This window comes from Macaca fascicularis, chromosome 9 (genome assembly GCF_037993035.2).
Source record: "Macaca fascicularis isolate 582-1 chromosome 9, T2T-MFA8v1.1".
NCBI lineage: Eukaryota > Metazoa > Chordata > Mammalia > Primates > Cercopithecidae > Macaca > Macaca fascicularis.
Genome location: NC_088383.1, coordinates 96,717,544 through 96,725,558, shown reverse-complemented (window position 1 = coordinate 96,725,558; position 8,015 = coordinate 96,717,544).

The window sequence follows — 8,015 nt, the reverse complement described above, 5'->3', positions numbered from 1 at the left end:
CAAAAATTAGCTGGACATGGTGGTGTGTGCCTGTAGTCCTAGCTACTTGGGAGGCTGAGGTGGGAAGATCACCTGAGCTCCAGGAGGTCGAAGTTGCAGTGAGCAGTGATCGCACCACTGTACTCCAGCCTGATGACAGTGAGACCCTGTGTCAAAAAAAGAAAGAAAAAAAAATTCATACCATTTTTGCAACTTTTTTCTAAGTCTAAAATTTCTTCTAGGCCGCACGCGATGGTCCACGCTTGTAATCCCAGCACTTTGGGAGGCCAAGGCAGGTGGATCACTTGAGGTCAGGGGGTTTGAGCCCAGACTGGCCAATATGGTGAAACCCTGTCTCTAAAAAAAATACAAAAATTAGCAGGGAGTGGTGGCACATGCTTGTAATCCTAGCTCTTTGGGAGGCTGGGGCAGGAGAATCGCTTGAACTCGGGAGGTGAAGGTTGCAGTGAACCGAAATCACACCACTGCACTCTAGCCTGGGTGACAGAGCGAGACTCTGCCTCAAAAAAAAATTATTTTAAAATAAAATATTTAAAAACCAAATTAGTTAGGCATGGTGGCTCATGCCTGTAATCCCAGCATTTTGGGAGGCTGAGAGGGAAGGATTGCCTGAGGCCAGGGCAACATAGCAAGACCCCAGTCTCTACAAAAAAATAATAATTAGCTGGACATGGTGGCATGTGCCTGTAGTTCTAGCTACTGGGGAAGCTGAGAAAAGATTCAAGGGAGGGGAAACAGACTCCATCTCCTTTTGGTGGGAAGGGTGGCATGTGTGTAGAGGCATGGAGGAATTGTTGGTGGCCGTCTTCCACAATGACCCTAGTCCTCTCCCCTATAAATAACTCCCAAAACAGACCATTTTACATTGTTCTTCTCTCAGGTCAGTTCTGCCTAGAATATCTGTCATTTAAGAATCCTATCAGCTGACAATTTGATTAGCAACTGAATGTTTTCAGTTGTTTTCTATTTTGCTCCTTAATCTTCCAGTTTCTTAACATGCTTACTCATCTATTTTACATGCATAATTCTACTCTAGGACTAATGTATTTCCCAAAAGATTCATTAAAATTCAATGAAATAAAACAAAAGTGATAATACATATATATAGATGTGTTTGCATAAATACATAGAAATTATCTGGAAGAATAAACAAGAGATGAGATAACACACTATCTCTGAGGACAGGATAGAGAGGGAAGGCTTTCAAGGGAGATAAATTTCTCTTTTTGTTTATTGCTTTTTATATGGTTCAAAGGTTCTCTACAATGATTATTATTTTTATAAGGTAGAAAGGTGATTTCATCAATTAGAATTAAAACTAAAAATATGTCTATTATCAAGAGAATATTAAAAAACTAGGAAAGAAGCTTGATTCTAATTTTATTTTAAAATAAATGAGCACCCTAAAGAATTTCCAGAATTTAAGCATAAAGGTCTGTTTGGTGTTTGCTGGACCATAGGAATACACAGGAATATCTGCCATAAATGGTACATAGTAGAGATGTATGGTAGACAGGCTGTATCTTATCCTGAATACCCTTTCTTCCCCAGATCAATGGTCTTGAGCAGATCTATTTTTCACTCTTTGTACTATTTAATAACTTTTCCTGCTCAAAGAAAATGTTCTCCAAAAATAATCATATGACAGCACAGTACCCCAGCTTCTTCCATTCAAGAAAGTGGCAGACTGCTTTATCATCCAGTGCATAATAGCTAGAAAAAACTTCATAGATCTGCTAGTTTACCAATCTCATTTTACAAATGAAGAAACTGAGGCCCAAAGGGTTTACATGCCCCAGATTACATAGCAACTCAATGAGGGATCCTCAGTTGGAGCCTGGAGAATTCCCTGTTATACCCTATCAGTGAATAAAGATGGTAAGAAAGTCTAGCTTGTATAGAAACATAAACGAGTTAGTTAGAAATTTGACTAGAGATGGCTTTTAATGACATTTTCAAGTCTTGGAAAGGAGTGAACAAAGAAAACACGGAGACTGCTTAAATAGAGATGATAAATAGGGTTTGGGATGGAGAAAAACAGGTATAAGTGAATGAATGATTCCCGATGTTCACTCTCTAACCTTAAATGTCCTGAAATTAGCCCATGACGCCTTAGTACCTTAAGGATCAAACATTAAAACATGAATAGCCACATGTTGCAAATTTGTTTCTCCTCCTCAGTTCCTAAGATTACTGGGAGTGTCTTTCAGACAAGAATATAAAGGAGGCAGCCATTATATGTGGACCAAAGACAGAAAAGGGACTCTTTTGAAAGGAAGGAGGAAGGACTCTTTTGAAAGGAAGGAAACACCAAACGCACAGGGAGGAAGGAGAACGCTGCCACCTGCTGAAGAGTTGGAGTCAATGAAAATGCTGCCATGCAGTTACAGTCAGCACCTTCATCATGGCTCAAAATTAATTAGAGAACCTCTTCGCAGTCTGAGGCAGGTCAGTGCTGAGAGAAAGCTTAATTCTAGATTAAATCAGGCCAATGTGTGCTGGAGAAAGGTTAGTTTGTCTCTGGTATGAGGTGGTAGAGGTCTGCATATCTGCTTCTCTTTCTTGCACAAATATTTATGCTTATTAGCTTTGAATTTTTTCCCAAAACCTAAATTTCTAAATACTAACATATTATCGGATGAGTCTAGATAAAAGTGATATAAGAAAAGGCAATACAAGGAACTTTATTCAAGTAATGCATGCACTATGTTAAAAATTCTCTAGGGCTCACCACTATCCTTCCCCAGATAAGTGATTTCCCCCTCTTCCCACCCCCCCGCCACCCCGCCCCCGCCACGCCCCACCACCCAGAGTTTTCCATTTCTTCCTCTTCTATTCATATACAAATATATACACACACACCAAGGACAACTGCAGGAGACGGCTGGGAGAAAGTTGCCAATCCTTTGTATAAAGCCTCAGTCTTTACCTTTTCATCCATCCTTCCACTCTCCTTTCTCCTGCCCTGTCTTGCCATTCTTTCTTCCAATCCCTATTTTTCTCCTCTTGACCTCTATCTTTCAAGATTCCCGTTATTAATATACAAGAAACTGATATGGCTGAGAGATCCCATGGGAAGGTGATATATACAGGACTGCCAAGTTACGCAACTCCAAGGCCACAATTGGTATCATATGTGATGCTGTTGTTTTGTACCTTTTGATTTTTCAACCACATAAATGTGTAGTAGCTTTAATTTATATTTAATTATATATTTAATTATATATTTAATCTTTTTGAATCTGACCTTGGTCCCCAACGGTAGACCACTGTTTAATTTCATGGTTACACTAAATAATAAAATAAAGCAGTTCTAGACCCTGCCCAGTTATAAGTCTCTTATTAAACAGTGTTTTAGGATCAATAGAATAAGTTCAAAAAATACTCCTATTGTGATTTAGATTTTTCTCTCTTATAGGAACTTCAGAAAGAATACCATAGAAAAACCTAATGTTGTCAGAACTAGTTTAGGATGGAAATTTTAACTTTTCTAAATACAATAGAACAGTTCCCTTTTGTAGATTTTGGTTACTTAATTGTACTAAATGTGTTACATTTCATTTGGTTTTTTGTTTTTGAGATGGAATGCCCAAGCTGGAGTGCAGTGGGGCAATCTTGGCTCGCTGTAAACTCTGCCTCTCGGGTTCAAGCGATTCTACTGCCTTAGCCTCTCAAGTAGCTGGGAGTAGAAGTGCACACCACTATGCCAGGCTAATTTTTGTATTTTTAGTAGAGATGGGGTTTCACCATATTGGCCAGGCTGGTCTTGAACTCTTAACCTCAAGTGATCCGCCTGCCTCGGCCTCCCAAAGTGCTGGGATTACAGGTGTGAGCCACCGCACCTGGCTTAAATGTTTACATTTATTAAAGAAGGTACAGGTTTGCACTGCAGGGAACTCTAAAGAAAAATGAAGTCTGTAAGGAAAGTCATGGTACTTGAAAATTAATTTGGGAATATTTCAAATCCTTAACATAAATTTTATGAAGTCAGGGAACTGGGAGAAAGCTAATGAATAGAAACCGACCATTTTCAGAAAAATAAAAATAACCTCATTTACATACATGGCTCTGAGCCATAAGTCATTTCTGAAATTTCTTTTCTGGACATGGTATCTTTGTCTTGGCTAGCTCCCAAGGTGCAGCCCCAGGCCACCGGCTGCTCCCACTCTTGGGACCACTCTTTTCCTATATCACCTGTTGAAACAAGTAAGAGGGAGGACTTAATTAAGATGTGCTTTATTCTTGTGTTCTTGTAGACTTGTTCATTGTAAAATAGGATTTTCTGCATTTCAAATCTTGTTTATTTTACAATGTTGTGGCATTTCTCCTATTAACTGGTCAACTTTTCCTTATGACTTGAATTTGGCACGTTAAATGTTCTCACTCCTTTAAAGTAGAATTAAACTGAGTCCTACTTGAGAATGGCCATTATTCTGTTTTTGAAATGTACTGTCCTTTGTAACTACATACAGAAATCTGCAAACCAGAAAATGTTTGCCCTTATTCTTTTTTGTCCTTTACCTTATTCAGGGCAAACATTTTCTGGTTTGCAGATTTCTGGATGTAATTACCTTGGTGGTTTAGTGGGCTTGAGTTTGTTTCAGAAGCTAAGTCGAGCAATCCTGACCCCTAGTTCTCCCAAACTGCACAAATTATTTCTAGTAACCTTCTCCACTAGACATGTGTTTATTTTGTAATTAATAAAGGGTAAAGAAGGCCTTAAAGGCATTTGTGCTTCAGGGCACTCAATGTAAATGAATTACAGTGCTCTTTGTATAACATCTTGGTTGATGGTAGACTAATGATGCCCTTTAAAGAAAGAAATGTGGGAATCATGAATAAAAATACTTCCAGAAATTATCAAAAGCCACATTATAGAAAGAAATTTTGTGTCTCATAGAACACTGATGGATTACTACTCATTGGTCACTAGTTATTTGAATAAGGCGACCAAGGGATTTTCCCAAATTTAGAAGATTCCTATGACTTACATATATGGACCTTCAGAGGGACTGTTCCTGAGTCTTTGAGAGGCACAGCAATGTCCTCAGTGATGTGGCTTCAGTGAAACAGTCACACAACTTAGGAGACTCCAACACAAGCAATTCCACTTTTGGGTATAAACATCAGAGTAGTGGTCTTCAAACTGGAGAAATAAGGTTCTTAGTTTCAAGAGAATCAATTCTGGATCTTTAACTTCCATATATGCTTTCTTCTAAACCTGATGTGCCTGAGAACTAGTGTAGTCAAGTGGACCTAGTAGTTCCATGTCCCCATCTCCCCTTTCGCAGTGCCCTTTATCCCACTTTAAAAGGGAAAGGAATACCCCTCTCCATCTGAACACTGAAATGATGTACTGCCTGAAAGTGTAAAAACCTTCAAGGAGCTAAAGAGATCATCTGCAATAATGATATTGCTGCTAAGTAGCTGAATAATGTATTAACAAACCCTTTTAAAAGTTAACCTGTTTAATATTAATTTTTTTTTCTGGTAAATTGAAAGAGAACCTATTCAAACTATTCATTGAAAAATCATTAAAACTAAGATCACTAAGTGATGTGTGACATATAATTTGGGAAGCTTTCAAATAAATGAGTAACATTGCTAAAACAATTCCTCTCACTCACCATCTACTTATGTGAATAATATTACTCAGTGTTTACAATATAAAAGCAAAAACTAGGGATAAATGATCTAATGCTGAACTTGTCTCCTTCTAGGAATATGTAAAATTCATTTATGGTATATAAACCATTTTTTTAAGCCCAGTTGATTTTTTTATGTTTAATAATTATCAAAATTTAAAAGTATTTACTTGATTATACAAAAATACTAATGATAATTCGGAATAATTTTTAACACTGAGAAGCATTATGGTCAAGAAAGTTTAACACAATTTAAATTTTTATATAAAATTTGTTGCATGGAAATATGATACAGTCATCATCAATAAAAGATATCCACACATAATATATGTTATATCCAAATAAAAATCTGTATCAGAATTGGAAAAAAAAATTCAAGTTCAAAGAGAAAAAAGAATGATGTAAAATTTCCCATTGTAAAGAAAGTGTGTTCATTTTTTAAATGTTTTGATGGATAATGGTAACAAATTACTATAGTATTTATGAATATTGGATACATTTAAGAATTCTACTTTAAATGCTACATAGGCCAGGCACAGTGGCTTACGCCTGTAATCCCAACACTTTGGGAGGCTGAGGCGGGTGGATCACCTGAGGTCAGGAGTTTGAGACCAGCCTGGCCAATATGGCGAAACCCTGTCTCTACTAAAAATACAGGTGAAACCCCGTCTCTACTGAAAATACAAAAAAATGAGCAGGGAATGGTGGCAGGTGTGTGTAATCCTAGGTACTTGGGAGACTGAGACAGGAGAGAATCGTTTGAACCTGGGAGGCAGAGGTTGCAGTGAGCCAAGATCGTGCCATTGCACTCCAGCCTGGGTAACAAGAGCAAAAACTCTGTCTCAAAAAAAAAAAAAAAAAAAAAAAATTACATAACTAGGAAATTACTTCCTTTGCACCTACTTAAACTTACAATAAAAAAGTTCAATTCTAACTCGACCATGTGTAAGGAGGAAAAGTTTTTCCAAACTGTTTGTGGGATAAGCTAACAAAAAAGTTTAAAGACCTTACTCTAGCAAAACTGTCATATATTGAAAGCAGAAACACGTATAGGGAAATTCATGTAAATATTATTTAAAACAGCAAAAAATTAGAACCTAAATGTTCCATATAGATAAATCAAATGTGATATTTTCATATGATAAAACATTATACAGCAGGTTAAACAAATAAATTAGATGAATTTATCAACATGGAAATATTGCAAGCTTTATCAGATACTAGTTAAATCTGATTCTCAGAATTACATTGGGCTCATCCTTCTTTCATTTCTCATTCTTCTCATGACAGAGAAACCCATCCAGAAAGTAGAATAGGCGTGACATTGCCCAAACTTTGGCCCTGAAGCAGAGAACTCTGAGTGGGTATGTAACATGATCATATCGCAGTTCTAATCATGGAGCCTTCATCATTATGTAAGGTATTTTAATGACTACACTTGCTGGGAGTGGAAGAGAGATTAAACGGCTCAAATAACCAATTAGGAGGAAAAGGATTCCCTCATCATCTAGTCTTGCGTGACATAATGACGTTTCTGTCAACAACAGCCCGCATATGCCAAGGCAGTCCCATGATTATAATGGAGCTGAAAAATTCCTATCGCCTTGTGAACCTAGCCATCCTAACGTCATGAAGTAAGCATTACTCGCAGTTTGTGGTGATGCTGGTGCAAGCAAACTTACTGCGCTGTCAGTCATATAAGAGTATGGCACATTCAATTATGTACACTATGTAATACTTGATAATGATAACAACTGTTACCAGTTTATGTATTTACTATACCATACTTTTAATTGTTCTTTTAGAGTGTACTCCTTCTACTTCAGCTCCATGTATGTTACTAACTCTGAAGAGCTTCCGGTGGACAAAATGTGGATGTGGAAGACAGTGATACTGATGATCCTCACCATGTGTAGGCCTGTGCTTACATGGGTTTTTGTGTCTTAGTTTTTAACAAAATAAGTCTAAAAAATTTTTTAAAAATTAATTTAAAAATAGAAAAAAGCTTATAGGATATAAAGAAAATATCATTGATATGTAATAACTTATTACTTTGTCATTTAATAACTTATTGAAGAAATTTTTTATAAATTATAGCCTAGTGTACAGTGTTTATGCAGTTTACAGTAGTGTACAATAATGTCCTAGGCCTTCACAGTGACTCACCACTCACTCATTGACTCACCCAGAGCAACTTCCAGTCCTGCAAGTCCCATTCATAGTAAATGCCTTATACAGGTATACCATTTATCTTGTATACCATATTTTTACTGTACCTTTTCTATATTTAGGTATATTTAGATACATAAATACTGACCATTATGTTACACTTGCCTACAGTACTCAGTATAGTAGCATGCTGTACAGGTT